Here is a 17,500-nt window from a genome sequence, read left to right on the forward strand (position 1 = left end):
TTAAATCGACGTATCAATTGAAACATTTTTCGGAAATTACTTATTGATAGAAGCTAAAGACGGGTTTTGTATAATCATCACTTTATTCTCCATTACCAGGAATTGAAAAAAAAAATTATTGCAGTTGTTTGAAATAAATTTATTAATACACTTTTTTTTTTTTTTTTTGTCACAAAATAGTCTATATGCTTCTTGCCAATCAAAGGCTTTTTTGGTATAAAAAAATATAAATTTTTCAAAGACTTTTTCAATGATTTTGAAATAAATAATCAGGTTTTTGCAAAATAGAAACCTTGCGCTTGAAATGTGCTATTGGATTCTTTGCATCTAAATTTTTACAAAAATGGTTTTCTTCTTTTCATGTCAGTTATTGGAGACTGACACTGAAATTCACTATTGACTGACAGTATACTTCCTCGTCAGTCACTAGAGACTGACTTTGTACTTTTCGTTCAGTCACACTATTGACTTACAGTATAAGTTTCGTTCAGGCAGCGTTATTAATTGACGTCTGACAATACACAAGTTTTAAAATTATATTCTACTTATAAATTTTAATTTGGAGATCACGAAATAATAGATTTGAATCATGCAGTCTTACCGCAATTTTCTTATCGTAGATCTCTGGTTGTCAATGTATCATAGAAATCGGATACCACGTGCTGGACGCAAAGGACACTAAAACAGTCATACCTCGTAACGTGCTAAGGCATTGGGCAAGAACTGGGTTGATGAAGTTTATGGTTAAATTACATTTTGTCTGTATTGATAAGAATCATGGAAAACGGAAAATTTTAAAACATACTTTAAGAATTCAGAAATTTTCCGAAGTAGCCTGCTATATTTAATAACTTATGTTTCGTACGATGATGTTATGTTTTCTTACTCACAGTTTTCATATATATATATATATATATATATATATATATATATATATATATATATATATATATATATATATATATATATATATATATATATATATATATATATATATATATATATATATATACTGGACATGTTGATATGAAGATTTTTGGCAAAGATTAATCGTTGCATATGTTTCAGAAAAGTCTATTGAATATACGCCCTAGCGAAAGCTATAACCACTATCAAAATGCTACCTCATACTGCTGTTTCTGAAATTTTGATGATTATTCAATAATTGATTGGATTGGGTATGGAACAAATAGATTCACTTCCAAAATGCCACACCCATTTCTGCAAGCATGATGGGTAGTCAATATTTCATTCGGAATGAGATAAAATAGGAAGCACCATTTTCATAAGGTCACCCAATATTGCTATTTCTCTGTGATGGTTATTCTATTGTTGGTTCGGTTGGGTATGGGACAGATCGATTCACTTCTAAAATACTAGACCATACTCCTGTCAATACAACCATGATGATTATTCTGCTAGTGATTCGGTTGGATATGTGATTCCCAGATAGATTCACACCCAAATACTTATAGCCATGATAGTTATTCTATTGTTGGTTGGATTGTTCAATTGATAAACAAATTCATTCCCAAAAAACAGATCGTACCTCTGTTCACATGATGGTTAGCCAGATCGTACCCCTGTTCACATGATGGTTATTCTGCTTATTCTGCTGTTGGTTGGGTTAGATATGGCACAGGTAGATTCTCACCCAAAACGTTCATAAGGTTCAATCATTTTCATAAGGTCACCCAATATTGCTATTTCTCTATGATGGTTATTCTATTGTTGGTTGGGTTGGGTATGGGACAGATTGATTCACTTCTAAAATACTAGACCATACTTCTGTTAGTACAACCATGATGATTATTCTGCTAGTGATTAGGTTGGATATGTGATTCTCAGATCGATTCACTCCCAAATACCTTAGTTATTCTGCTAGTGATTCGGTTGGATATGTGATTCCCAGATAGATTCACACCCAAATACCTATAGCCATGATGATTACTCCATTGTTGGTTGGATTGGACATTTGATAAATAAATTCATTCCCAAAAGCCAGATCGTACCCCTGTTTACATGATGGTTATTCTGCTTATTCTGCTGTTGTTTGGGTTAGATATGGGACAGGTAGATTCTCACCCAAAATATTACACCATATCATTGTTCCTGTTACATAAATATTTATCCAATATTTGATTGAGATGTGTACGACACCGAAAGAGGCATTCCTGAAATGCCCCGCATATTGCTGTTTCCAACATTAGGATTATTCTACTGTTGGTTGGGTAGAATATTATACAAATAGATTCACTCCCAAAACGCCAACTGTACCCCCTATCCTGTAATCATGATGGTTATTCAATAGTTAGGTTGGGTATGGAACAAATAGAATATTTCTTAAACGTCTACTCTGTTCTTTTAATTATGATGATTACTTAACAGTCGGTTAGATCGGATATGGTACAGATAGACTTACTTTTAAAAAGTCATTCAACACATCTTTTCCTGAAGCCGTGATAGTTATTCTATGGTTGGTTGACTTGGTTTTGGGACAGAGAACTAAATCACTAAATCCAGGAACTCTCTTTATCGAGGATGAAAATCTAGAAAGCTCTATCCCTATTCTATAACTTCCCTTTTATCGTTCTTCTAACAAGCAAATAAATTGTACAACTTGTTTTGCAGGGAATGCTCTCATTCTGATTAGAAGAATCTGAAAAACGACCTATAGATAAATTTTGCTATCTCTTCTGAAGCAACAATCAGAGCTGTTTCTCAGACTTAAGATTGGAGAGCAGTACAGAAATGAATAAATATGTCCCTAATGATCTTTGGTGCAATCTTCTTTGGTTGGATTTCCTCTGCAAGTTTTTTGAAGACCACAAATAATTTTTTCTACTCTAAAAAATGTTATGAATGGAAAGAAATTAATAAAATCTCAGTTAAATATTACAGACAATTAATAGCTTGTGCATCTAAAAATGTGAGAAAACATGCTATGAATAACTATTTACAAAAACAATCCAAATACCTACTAAGAGTTTCATAAGCCAAAATATTTCATATTAAGCTATGAATAATGTTCGAATTGCTGTTAATCATAATTTCTCGTTTTTGTTTAGATGTTATTGAATCTAAAAAGGTTGCGATTGATTTAGCTATTATAACTGCAGTAAAAAGCAAAGAAACATGAAAGGTATGCATGCGGTAAATAAAGTATTCAATTTAAATTCAAAAAGGCAAATGATAATATATTCTCTTTCCTATATTTTGACTTCAGAAAACACTATAAAAACAATTGATGTTATGGATTGATAAATTATGGTCATGTATCGAACTGGGAAATGCTTACTAATCTATATTAACGAAAAGATTTACATTTCTTTAATCCTTGCCATCCTTAAGATATGTGACGACATTCGGAATGAATTTTAAAAAATGCTCTAAATTAATTATTATTTTTGAAATTTTGCATTTAAAAAAATTGAAAAAAAAATGCATGAAACCAAAATATGCCAATTAAATAAAAAGAGTTGTTAAAAATTGAAAAAAAAGGATTTCTGTTAAGCTAAAAAGAGTTATAAAACAAAAATCGTTAAAAGATTTATCAAATGATAAATCCAGATAGCTTAAGAAATGCCTAGTACCTGAACTAGAAAAACAAGCTGAATTTATATCCATTCTTTAAATATTGGGGGCTTCTACTGAAAATTAAATGAAATTTTCATTTTTTTTCCTCGCAATGTGAAACATTAAAACTATTGTAGAATATTTCAAAACGAATAGATTACTTACTCTCTAGCTCAAGAATTGCACACCCTACTGAGAAAATATATTACCAAATTTGAACAGAAAATGTGCAATAAATTTTAATTTACGAGATTTCCCATAAAAAAAATTCTACCAATGATAAAAATTTGAGAAAGCAACCATTAAAAACGTAAAATAACGTCAAAACATATATGAAAGCTTATATAAAATTCAGCGCAATTTACCAAAAAAATGAATTTAGAAGCAGAATCAAAACGTTTTCCTAAATAAAACTGTACAAACATTAAGAATAATAAGTAATAAAAATTCATATTTTCACAGAAAGTAGACTTATAAACGTAGTCACTTTTAATGATGATTCACGCACATGATAATCTAATAAATGCTTTTTTTTTCTTTTTTTTTCGGTAGCAATAATAGATTAGTACACATGCTATCATTAAAGACCGAAATTAATGAATGTCTACATTTTCGGTGAATGTTGACATATAGGAAATATATCTTTGAAAATCAATATTTTAATATATTTTTACTTTCTCGGATGCGAAGTATAAAGGAAATATTGTAATCATAAAAAAAATTCGATTTCGAGATTTTGACGAATCACCACGAAAGTTTCTTGAATTCAAAAAACACATTTTTGGAAAATGTCTATCTCTCTGTAACAAAAATAACTCAAAAACGCTTTGAGCTAGACGGTTGAAATTTGGTATACTATCTTCACACCAAATTTGTAGATTTCTGTCAAATTTTGTCCAAAATCATTTCAGAGGAAGTCTATCTGTCCGGCTGTTGGAATACAAGTTAAGGAGGTAACTTCAAAAGGAAAAGTAGGTTTGATGGACAAAATTCTGTGCACAGTTTTAGCGTCTATAGTATAGACATCTGATAAATTTTGAGTCGAATCCATAAAAGGGTTGAACATCTGTCAGAGACGCATTGACTTAAATAAATCAAATTTGGTATAAAATTTTGGACTACAAGTGTAGTTTTATGTCAAATGTTTATTTCGGACAGGTGAGAAAAACGCGTCTAAAAAAAAGAAAAACGCGTCTATGCATTTTGTAAATAAAGTTCAAGACATTTTAATGTTTTAAAATGTCTTAATTTAATCCTGTTGAACGGTAATAACAGTTCCTCACACATATTACTTTATAAATCGTGATAAAACAACCAACAAGTGGAGTGGTAAAACACGACCGTATACACAATTGAATGGGAAATAGTAATATCAAGTTATCTTCAATGTAGCTCTCGGAATATGAAATGTTCTTCCATTTCTTTATTCCTAACTGTACAAAAGATGACCAAAATTTTGCTGAATATAAATTTATTAGTGAAAGTGTACATGGATTTTGAAAATAAAGTTCAAGACATTCTAACGTTTTAAAGTACATTCAATTTAATCTTGTCGAATGGTAATAACAGTTCCTCACACATATTCCTTTATAAATCGTGTTAAAACAACCAACAAGTGGAGTGGTAAAACACGACCATGTACACAATCGAATGGGAAATACTAATATCAAATTATCTTCAATGTAGCTCTCGAAATATGAAATGTTCTTCCATTCAAGACATTCTAACGTTTTAAAATACATTCAATTTAATGTCGAACGGTAATACCAGTTCTTTACACATATTCCTTTATAAATCGTGATAAAACAATCCAACAAATGGAGTGGTAAAACACGACCGTGTACACAATGGAATGGGAAATACTAATATCGAGTTATCTTCAATGTAGCCCTCGGAATATGAAATGTTCTTCCATTTCTTTATTCCTAACTGTACAAAGGATAATCAAAATTTTGCTGAATATACATATATTAGTGAAAGTGTACATGCATTTTGAAAATAAAGTTCAAGACATTTTGACGTTTTAAAATACATTCAATTTAATGTCGAGCGGTAATATCAGTTCTTCACACATATTCCTTTATAAATCGTGTTAAAACAACCAACAAGTGGAGTGGTAAAACACGACCATGTACACAATCGAATGGCAAATACTAATATCAAATTCTCCTCAATCTAGCTCTCGGAATATCAATGAAAAGTCCCTCCTCTTCTTTATTCCTTACCACCCTAAAAGGTGATCACAACACGCGTTGAACCTAGAGACCAACTCAACAAGTGGGTTTGTAAGACAAGATCGTGTCCAAAAACGAATAGCAAATACTAATATCGAATTCTCTTCTGTTCATCGTAGCGTTTGGAATATCAAACGAAAGTTGGGAAGTCTTTACACTCCTGTCACGTTATCTTTCCGTCTGCTATTCGGCAAAGAATATTAGAACGAGTCCGTAATTTAGTCAATCCCCTCCTTCCTATTCAAATTTCCGCCATACATACATTGATATTTGAAATCCGATTTGGCATGCAATTCGTGTTCTGGTCTTTATGTTGCCGCATCGCATGTATTATTATCCTCCAATCTGTTTTAACTTTCTTGCCTTTGAGATTTCCTGGTTACTTTTTTTTTTTATCATTATCATTTTTTGAAGATGTTAAAGTATCCCGCATAGGATATTGCTTAAGTTTTCAATTACTGTTTTGCCATTAGAGATTTTGTTTGAAATGTTTTATTTATCATCATTCAATTCCAAATTTGGTTTTGGAATTTAAAAAGAGGATTATTAATTAAGATTTTTTTATTCGAAATGTATTAAAAAAATCAATATATTCCTTTTCCAATTACTTATGAAATGGATACTACATAATTTCCGGAAGTCACCAAAGATAAACTGTCTGGAAATCAAAGAAAACCCTGCACCTTTCACTTTTGGACGATTCTAATACGTAGAAAGAGAGAGATAAGCAAAGAATAAAAATGATACATTTTTGAAATTCTTAGTTCGAGGTATTTTTCTTTTAACTAGTATTTTTTATCTTTGATTTTTGTTTTTATTGTGTATTGTTTCTATATATTACGTGCTAAAAAGTAGGTATCTTTTCTTCCGTATGTCATCTCACTTCTTACTGGATGAAATCAAAAAGATGCTCAAAAGTGGGGAAAGTTTTTGTATTTGAAAATAAATATTTTTAAAAAGAGAAGCGTGTGTTTTGTATGACAGCCTATGCGGCGGTAGAAAAGTAATATAAACTGAAATTATAGTACTCTTTTATACACTAACAGTTGACTATCCAACATCTGAATCTTCACAAAATATTCTTTATTGTTAAAAAAAATGAAAACATTGACGATTTTCTGCGTCAGAGCCGGTCGGAAGACAATTTCGGAAAACAATTTTCTACGTTTCAACTGCTTCTAGAGTAATAATCGAAGAATGACTTTCTGCGTGCGAGCCACTATAGGAAAGTCAACCAACTAACTCTCCGACCCGCCATGAAGGCACACAGATTTAAACCATAAAACCGAATGACCAGACCGCCGCAACAGCAACATTGGCCGGAACTGTGGTTGAGTCCTAAGGGCCGCTACCGGCCACGGTACAACCCTCCCCGAAGGAAGTACGTCCCGTCATCGATGGGAGGAGTCAGATTCCCCACATATTATTGTACCCTCCTGGGTGGCTTGATCCAACCACCATGCCGGGAGCATCTCATCCTCATTTCGAGGTGCCCCACTCCGGGGGCTGCCACTGTAGGAAAAATTCGTTGGAATGATTTTTTACGTTGAAGCCAGTTGAAGGGTTAACACTTTTCCTCTTTTACGAAGAGATATACAATAGATAAAGCAATGCACTTCTCAACTCATCTCACCTCAATTTGGCGAAATCAAAATATATTGGTAAATATGCAAAATCAGGAAAGGTTTTCATATCTGAAAACTGATGGTACCTCTTACTGACACAAACTCCGTTTCACTTTTATTTTATAAGTTATCTATATTAACAGATTAATAAATTATTAATTGTTAATGTATTCTTATTTATTTATAGAGATTCTGCTTATTATGAATTAAGAATTAATCTAGAAACAGGGAATTATTGTAAAACATCAATTTAGAATCAAAAACGAAAAATTAGAATAAAAATTCCTTTTAATTAGAGTTTGGTTGGAAATTTAACTTTCTAGACTTTCAAACAAATATTTTTTTTAAGGATTTCAGGAAACTAAAGTAAAGTGTAAATAAAAAAATTTAAATCGTTACTTATAATGAAAATGAATACGCGCGCGCGTATTCATGTGTGTGTGTGTGTACTCCAAAAGAATGTATTTTGGAAAGACTTTTCGAAATTTTAGAAAGTTTCTCCAAGGATTTTTGAGATAGATAGATTTTTTGAAATTTTAATTAAAATTTCAATTAATTGAAAATTAGATGAAATTAAGATTTTTTATAACTTTAGAAAATAGTCTTGCGTAAAAATAAATTTTACCCTTTCAAACATATAAAATTGTCTTTTTAATGACATCAATTTAATAGCCGCGCAAATTTATTCTGAATTTGGCAATTTTAACAAATTTAATTAGGGATTACGCGAACAATTTTCAAAACTATCTTGTGTTTTAATATAAACCACTGAAGAGTAAAAACTGCAAAGTTCTTGGAACTTTTTTTTTTAATTTGGAGGGAACAATCAATAATTAGAATTAATACGAGACAAGTGATTAAATATGCTATAATTGCAAGAATAGCACAAAGCAGAAACTTTCGGAATTTTGTTATTTTTGTTCGCAGGAATATAAAATATTTTGCTTAAAATGTTAGTACATTTATTAGTTAGCTGTACATTAATCGACTCAAACAACAATAAATATTATTGTTTACATCATTTAGAGAGTTATACAAACTGAACGTTATTAAATCCTATTTTTTTTTTTTTATATTACTTCAAAAATTTAGACAATTTGGGGATTTAATTATATGCCGGAATATATCTTTGACACAAATTCGAACAAATTTCAGGCAATTGAAATTCCCGACTACCTCAGCCACCCCTTTACTTCTGGGTACCATAATAAGTACACAGTCTTCATTAACCAGATAGGATCTCACTCCAGCAGCTCTATTTCTTGCATCTAACCATTCCTTTTAGGTCCCCCTAATATCCGATAATCAACTTTGGGTTCGATAATAGAGAGGTGTTTACCGTCCAATTTTCTTCGCGTTTCAGGGGGTCGTCTTCCCTTTCGGAAACCTAGTCCCCAGGGTCCACCTCCCTTTATCTAGACCATAGAAGCTATCTGTTGCCTGTCCTCAGGCAAATGGATTCCTTCCAAGGGACGTATTCAGGAAAAAGGAGGTCAGCATATTACCCTGGATTCGATTGGCTATAAGTGCTGTTTTTTCAAGTAGCTCTCTTTAAGGAGCTACTTTGCCTGTCTTGGGAAATGATCGATTGGATAATTATTGTACAGTTAGATGCTGTATTTCGTAGTGTTAGAAGCAAAAGTGTTGCAATTTGATATGTAAATAAATACGTGACATCACGGTTGTTGATATCAGATCAAGTTTAATTCGTAAACGAAGTTTTTGATTTTTCTTCCTTTAATTGCTGAGTCTGCTGGTGATCGATTTTGTAAAATCTAGGTATCTTTCAACTCTTTTAGATAAATTCTTGTTTAAAAATTATTAGTTAGCAACTGAAGGTTATATTACAAACTATCATATAAACTTCAAGTAAACTTTATATTATAAAGGCTGGATTAACATTCTTAAAATCCACCATGCCAAACGTCCTCCCGCTGGTGTGGTGGTGGGGGTGCCAGCTCAGGTGTCGTCCTCGTTATCTGGTCGCGGTTCAAATTTACGAGGTCCGTCCCAAAATAGCCCTAGTGTTGCTTTACAACGGGACGTTAATATAACTAAACTAAAGTTAACTCTTTAACTTACTTGCCTCAAACTATTCAACTTCTTTGTCGCTATAGCATTCACGAGTTTTTAGTCTATGATATTCATTCCCCTCCCTTCCAAGGATTTACTTAACCCTCAGTTACATCCCCCCTGGGGTACCTCGAAGCGAGTATGAGAGGCTTCCGGCATTGCAGTTGGATCTTGCCATCCTGGAGGGTATACGAAAAGGTGGGGGTCTGGCTCCTCCCATCGATGATGGGATGTAATTCCTTAGGGAAGGGTTGTACAGTGGCCGGTGATGGCCCTTAAGACTCAACCACAGTTTCCCGCTGTGTTTCTGTTGCTGCTGTCCGGTTATTCCGCATTTATTATCCGTGTGTCTTCGGGTGGGTTGGAGAGTCAGTGATATGAATTAACCCTCAGTTACTTCGATTGTCAGGAGTAAGCACATCAGAAACAAAAATGAGAAAGTTCCCGTATGGTGGTTAATTTTCACTTCTCTAGTAGATACAACAACGGTTTGTTGCTGCTACTTCACTGATAGATTTTACCTCTATGTGAGTGATGTACTCATGGCCATCCATCAATAAGACTACCATGCGTTAACAGGAATGCTTTTTTAATTTCCGTGGCAACTCGACAATTTAAATTATCCGAACTCTAAACGAGAACTGGGGGGGGGAATACCTCCCAGAAAATATTATTTTTTTATCTTTTCATATATCAGCACTAAAAATACAAAGAATATGATAATTTCCGATAATTATTGGAAAAATTACCGTAAAATAAGAAAAAAAAATAGTATCCAGAAAATTATTTGAATGTTGGCCTTAAATTTTTAACATCATAAGGTAAAAATAGATAAACTGTAAAAGATAAATGATGAATTTCAGATTGTAAAATAAAAACTATTCATCAAAATAAGGCTTAGCCTAGAGCGGCTTTTCTAATCGGTAGGTCACAACCTCAAGCCGTATCCTAAGGTCGAGACCCACTTTTTCCTTCATTTTTTTTTTTTTTCCAAATATTCTTCAGTTTCTGTGCAGCACAAAATTTATAATTAATTGACTTGAGATAGAATTTAATAAATTCTTATAATTTAATTATAATTAATAATTATTTAATTGCTCATTCTCTTATATTTCTTCTTTCCCGAATTCCTTTATACGAAGTATACAAAGAAAAAGGGAAAAGAAATTCAAATTTGTGACTTTGACAAATGTTTACGTTTCAGATCACCTTGTGTCCAGAAAACATAGTTTATGGAATTATGTATGTTATGTATGTTTGTCACGATAACTAAAAACACTCTCAGCTAGACTGATGAAATTTGGTATGTGATTTTATAATCGAATTAGTAGATTTCTTTAAAAATATATACGAGATGGATCGAAGGGAAGATTGACTGTCTGTCTTTGTGTATGATAACACAAAAACCAGAAACGCAAGAAGAAAGGCACAAATAATTTGTTACATGGATTTGAATTTAGAAATCTAAATATATGTTAAAGTTGGACCAAATCTGTGAAAGATAGGGGGAGGGATTGTTTATTGGTCATATATTTGATTGCACGCAAATTCTAAAATTTAAAAACACGGTGACTTAAGTTATTTTAAGCAATACCCCAATCTAGCAGAGGCCATGCCGAAAACTTGATGGGGCTGTCAAAGAGCAATCCCACCTAATACGAAGGAATAAACGACACTTAATAACATTGGACCCTTGCAAACAATAAAGAACCTTCTAGAGAAAACGCATATTGGCACAGAAAAAGAATAGAAAAAAAAACATTACATTTTACATTACATATTAAGTTGTGTAATATTAAAAATGCATAAAATACATTAAATGTGCGTTAACTTTTTACATTAGGAGAGAACTAAAGTCAAGAGCTTTGACACAATGTCTCTAATAGAAGATTTAATGGTTGCAATATTTATGAGTTCTTCGATATCAGAAGGCAATTTTTAAGACAATACAATCTTTAAGGTATTTCGAGACATCTTACTTTTGCATGTGTGGACGTTTTACAATGTTATTAATTAAAAACACTCACAGGATGCTGTAAAACTTGACTTATGTTAAAATAAATGAAGATAAACGAGTAATTTTCAAATGTTATAATGAAACAAACTCATTTATTGGATTCATTTTATAAGTTTTAAAATTATGTATTAAATATTATTATTTGCAATAATATGTTACATATTTATACTTTGTTAGAATGTAAAAGTTTAATTTACAAGTATAATTAAATAATTAAAATTTTAAATGGTTAATTGTTTGATACTAAATATTCCATTTAATCTTAGAAGATACATTGATGTAAATTAAATAATGCTTCTATAATGGCTCATAAAATTTGATTCTAATCTATATAGATACAAAATTTTAAGGGTTTCAGAACGCCTGTATAACACTGATTAGTTTTTTATTAATATAATATAAAGCAGAATGTTCATCGATTATGTGTCATTATGCCGGCGTCTTGGCATAGGGGTAGCGCGTCTTCCCAATGATCTGGGCGTCCCGGTTTGGGCATGGTTCTTCCATTGTTCTATCCGTGAGATGTGTGAATGTGCCCTCCTGTAAAAAGGGGTTGTACAAGCGAATGAGTGATGCGTGAGTAGCGAAGTCGTACTTTCGGGCCTAGTTGGCGCTATTGTAAAAACAAGAGACACTGCCTCACGGGCTTAAAATCGCTGTCTTCGTAACAGCGGGCTTGTCCATGGCAAGTGCCATAAGAAACAACAACATGTATCATTATAATTAAATATCCTGAATTTAAAATGTTTAATATTTCAATTGCAATTATTCCATTTAGAGTATATTGAATCTTAATTGGAAAATGATTTTATGGCGGTACATATATTTTGTAATCTCATTCATGTGGTACAAAATTTAACCATTGGAAAACAATAATTATGAAAGGAATTAATAGCACGATATCTTTGTCTACTTTTTTAGCGATTAATCGCCGGAATGCGATTATTACACAAATACCAGCACACCCACCATTATATTCTATATTTCTTTTTCTTGACTGAATGAAACTTAAATATGACACACAACTATTTAAATTTTGCATTAGTAATTTATGGCGTTTGTATGCTTCTGACAGTCCCAAAGTCGATCCACCTCAGATAGGATTCGACTCCAAATTTGATAAGTATTTAGAATTTAGACATTGAATTTCTTTCCTAATTTTATCCATTTATTTCTTTTATTTTTGTAGTCACCGTGTTAACTTATATTCGAATAGCTGGACAGACAGATTTCCTTTCAAGTATTTCTTCCAAAATTTGACAGAAATCTACATATTTAGTCATAATTCCATATACTAAATTTCAGCTGTCTGGATCAAAAAGTTTTTGAATTATTGTGTTTACAGACTGAAGCAGATAATTAAAAACGAAACATGTTTCTCTGACGCAGAGAGATTTGAATCTTAGAGACTTTTTGATTCGAACTTTTTGGGGGATTGCAATTCTTTTTCTTCGTATTCGAGAATGTAAAAAGGTTGAGAACCCCTGCATCGAACTGATTAATCATTTTCACATCAAACTTATCAACCATACATTGATAATATTTTGTTCCAGAAAACTCTAATCTACCCACACCTGTCCATGAAGCAAAAGCTTTTAAAATTCACAACTGCCTTCCAAATTTTTTCTTATTTAAATTAGTAAAAGTTTCCTTTCTAATATTTTTGTTGATGGCAGTTCCCAGCAGCAAGCACGCAGGCGCTGATAACGCGAAGCCGAGTCGAGTTGTACGGCCGCTGATTTCTTTATATTTTCTTCGATGAACCAAGGCCAGACCGATAGCAGGAGAATTGATACGGACGTGATGCCGATAGTGTGAGCATGACGTGTAGGGTTGCCACTGAACCTACGCCACTCAAACAGGTGCGCCACTGCTGAAACAACACAAATAGAACTCGATCGTATGTCGTTAGAAAAGGCGGGGAAAATGTACGTGTAATTTTATACGCAGAACTTTTTTCTTCGTGAGTGAAAAAGGTCTGACTATAACTCGGAACAACGGAAAAGATTTATTTAATGGATTTTAGCCTCGTTACCATTCAATGTGTTGTATTTGGCAACAATGTGCCCACGTTGGTCATAAATTTCAGACTTCAAACAATAGATTGAGAACATTTACTACAAGTACATGTAGGTTTAACGACAATGGACACTAATTAAGTCAGAACAAGGAATTAAATTAATTAATTTTAATCAATTTTATGAATCTTTTAACAAAAATTCTACAAGAAATCAAGAAATATAGAAAAATTGAGTCAATTAGTATTCTCCAGATTATTTAATTTTGGTACTTAGCTAAGCGAAAGAACATTTGCAACCTTATATTCAGTTTAATCCGCTTTTGAATCGTAACTTTTCATTTATTGCTTTTATTCAGTTTGGCTTTGAAAGAGAATTGTGGCACAGATGTAATAGATATTTCGCAGGTTAATTAACTTTATAATAACTATTATAATATAGCATTTCTCCAAACAATGCTTTGCTTTATTAATATAACATAAATAGCTGTACTGCATACTGCAACAGCTTACTCTTAATTAAGATGCGCGCGCGGGTGTGTGTGTTTGTGTGTGTGTGTGTGTGTATGTGTGTGCGTACGTGTGTGAGTGTTGATGTTCTGTAGATCATTAGATCTAGAGCAATCAATTGTTTGGTTCTAAATTTAAACCTTAGTTTAAGTACAAAAAAAAAAAAATCTTCCCCGTGATTTGGGCGTCTCGGGTTCGAGTCCCAGTTTGGGCATGGTTGTTCTTCATGTTCTATCTGGGAGATGCGTGAATGTGCCCTCCTGTAAAAAGGGGTTGTGCAAGCGAATGAGTGATGCGTGAGTAGTCAAGTCGTATTCTTGGTCCAAGATGGCTCTACGATAAAAACAAGAGGCGCTCCTCCTTAGGCTTAAATCGGCTATCTTCGAACACCGGGCTTGTCCGTGGCAAGTGCCATAAGAAACAACAACAAAAAAAAATCAAAAAGTTTTATTAAAAGCACTTCTTACTATCAAACCTACTGAGCCTAAAAAAATAAGCCGAATCTACATTACATGACCATTAATAATGGGTAAAAAGGTAGAATATTAGGAAAAACGAAAAAAAACAAAAAAAACTGTTATTTCTTTTCAACAACGAAATATATCATTGTAAAATGGGTTAAAAATATTTTATAAAATAATTAAAAGTAGGAAAGTAATAAGAGGAAGGCTATTTCATGATCTGGAGAAAAAAAACAACATCTAAAATATTTGACGCTTAAAGGTTCCGCATTTCCATTTTTTAACATTATATTAGTTGCATAGTATACCCTCATGTGCAGTTGCAACGACACGCCATAGACCATTTTCATCTACATTAAATCTTAAAAGTGTAACGACTAATATTTCCAATGATCCACAGTATGATTTTCACGACCGAGAAACGGGTTAATTGAAAAGTTTAAAATATCTGAATTCCTTTAAAATATTCGCACTTCCATTTTCTAATATTGTACCCGTTCGAAGCAAAGCCACAACAGCCGTAATTGCGCGTCCATAGTCCATTATTTTTTCTACGATGACTCTTGAAATTTTAATAGCTAAGATTTGTAATGAACGGCAGCATGATATTTCACGATCTAAAGATAGCGCAGCGCGCATGTAAAGTAGCGCCTTAATGATGTCATTGAACGTAATGATTAATGAAATGGCTACGCGATATTACTGTCTAAGTAACACTAAGAAGTGTCATTTTCTTTATTTTTTTCAGTAAGATCCACGAGTCGTGAAAATGAAGAAACAGAATGTAATATTAGATCTTAAAGAAATGTATAAAATTTTCTTAAATAAGACGTAATTGGCAAATCGAAAACCAGTTACGAAATGCATAAATGAATAAGAAATATCTTAACACTTGTTGTGTTTGAGGATTATTTGGTTCACTGACAATAGTGGCATGTGTTTACTTTCAATTAAATGTCTTGTGCATAATCTAATGCTCAAAATTATCTCCAAAAAATATTTAAGCAACAAATTGTGACAAATATTAAAGACGTATTACTTTTATAGGGGCAGAAAATTTTTTTAATGCCAAATTTCAAGAAAGGTTTGCACAATAAATTTTTATAATCGTAGGATAGATTATTTATTAAATTTTAAAATGATGCAGAAATTAGTTTTATTGATTATATTTTTTGAAATTATCACTGAAAAAAAATGCCAAAAAATCTTTTTATGTTTAATGGCTTAAATTTTCACCAAAATTCCTCCAAAGTTTATGTTCTTACTCTCCAAAATAATTATAACTCAAATTTGATAATTTTAGGTCTTTCGGTCAGTCTTGTAGAGCGCCAGAACACCTACAGATAGACATATATATACACATTCACCTCTGTTAATAGTAGAGATAACATTTTACTGAGCTGCAGGATTTTTTAAACTATATATCCTATAATTTATATAAACTATATATAACTGATACCTTATTTGATATCGAAGTTACAATTCTCTCTCCAGACTCTTCAATGACATAATACTTTTTATGACATTTGAACCTTTATTCTGACACAAGTATCATGATAATGCTCCACGCTTGATTCATTTTTTCTATCTTCTTCTGGGTTGCGTGCCGCGGTGGCTGGTGGTAAGGTTTCGGCTTTGGAATCAAAGGGTTTCAAGTTCGATACCAATTCCACCAAATAACCGCCTTGTAAGAGAGTCTGCTGCACGTTAAATGCATCAGGGTTAAGCGTCCATCCGATGGCGTGGTGCGAGAAGTAGGAGAGGGGGTATGAGCTCAGGTGGCGTCCTCGTCATCTGAACCAGGTTAAAAAATTACGAGATCAGCCCCCAAATAGCCCTATTGTTGCTTCAAAACAGAACGTTATTTTAGTTGAACTGAGCTTGATTGCATTAGTCATTGCATTCCTTACTAAATGCTTTCCTAGCAATTGTTTTTATATCAATAATTTACAAAAAAAGTTTAGCCAAAAGGTATGACCATTTCATAACAGAGGAGCTAAAAATTCTTCTTTGCAAAGAAAACCTAAAATAAATTATTATTTTTAACATAATGATAACGATGGCAAAAGCGCGCTACAAGTTGTTTTCTTAACAAATTTTGAAAAATTTATTAAAACTAATGGAACCATTTCACGAAAATAAACTAGATATTAAAGAGAAATAAAATTATTTTTTAAATTCTAAATTAGAGTAAACTGGTTTTCGCCCAATAATATGCTCCGACGCTATTCAGAAAAAAAAGATTTTTAAAAAATTGATATATTTTCAATTAATAAAGCAATTTTATTAAATTTAAAAAAAAAACATTTCTAGCTGAGCACCTATGACCCATGTAATATAGCTTCTACAAAATGCTTGCAAAGAAGTAAATATAGTAAAGATTCATCTAGATTCATAACATTTCTTTAAAAATTATAACTTATGTTACAAGCCAAATTTGGTAGCTCATGGCCCAACGATATGTCCTATAGAATAAATATTCTGAACTATTTTTGCATCGAAAAGTATGCAGAAAATACGCTAGACTTATGGGCATTATTATGCTAAAATAGTACGGAGAAATCACCTAGATTCAAAATATTTCAATAAAACTATAATTTAAGTTACAAGCCAAATTTGATAGCTGACTGTCCTATGATATATTTTAAATCAGTTTTGTAACGAAAATTTTGCAGAATATATGCTATCGTAAAAAAATTATCAAGCTAAAATAATACAAAAAAATCACTTAAGTTTAAAACATTCCATTAAAATTACAACATAAGTTATAAGCCATATTTGGTAGCATTAGATCCGACCTGAAGAATATACTGAAATATTTTTGTACCGAGACGTTTGCTGAAACTATGCCAGTTTAAGATATTATCATGCTAAATAATACGGAAAAACACTTATATTTTAAACATTTCAATAAAAACTACAATTTAAGTTGCAAATTTGGTAGCTCTAGGACCAACGGTCTGCCCTGTAGATTATTCTGAACTATT

The sequence above is a fragment of the Argiope bruennichi genome, chromosome 7, assembly GCF_947563725.1.
Source record: "Argiope bruennichi chromosome 7, qqArgBrue1.1, whole genome shotgun sequence".
NCBI lineage: Eukaryota > Metazoa > Arthropoda > Arachnida > Araneae > Araneidae > Argiope > Argiope bruennichi.